We start from the raw sequence: 300 nt of genomic DNA, 5'->3' as shown, positions 1-300 counted from the left end.
AGATTCTGAAAATTCTGCACAGATAAATGGACGGTTAGTGAGGATAAGATTTAGATAACAACGCTGCGTGACATTCTAACATTAGAAGCATTTAGGCAGTATTGCCGAACATTTTGTAAATGTGCCAGAGATGATGTATCTCTGACTAATCTGTTGAGATCCAAAAATCCCTGACCAATACCTTTCTGTGAACTTTTGTGAATATAGTTGAAAATTGTCTTCCCAGCATTGTGTATGCTTATAGTTGTTTTCTCTACATCTCTTAATGTTCATTGCCATTCAAATCTGGGTTCTCTTTAC

The sequence above is a fragment of the Chiloscyllium plagiosum genome, chromosome 30 (assembly GCF_004010195.1).
Source record: "Chiloscyllium plagiosum isolate BGI_BamShark_2017 chromosome 30, ASM401019v2, whole genome shotgun sequence".
Taxonomy (NCBI): Eukaryota; Metazoa; Chordata; class Chondrichthyes; order Orectolobiformes; family Hemiscylliidae; genus Chiloscyllium; species Chiloscyllium plagiosum.
The sequence above is the reverse complement of the archived record's forward strand: the minus strand, read 5'-3'. Positions refer to the sequence as shown.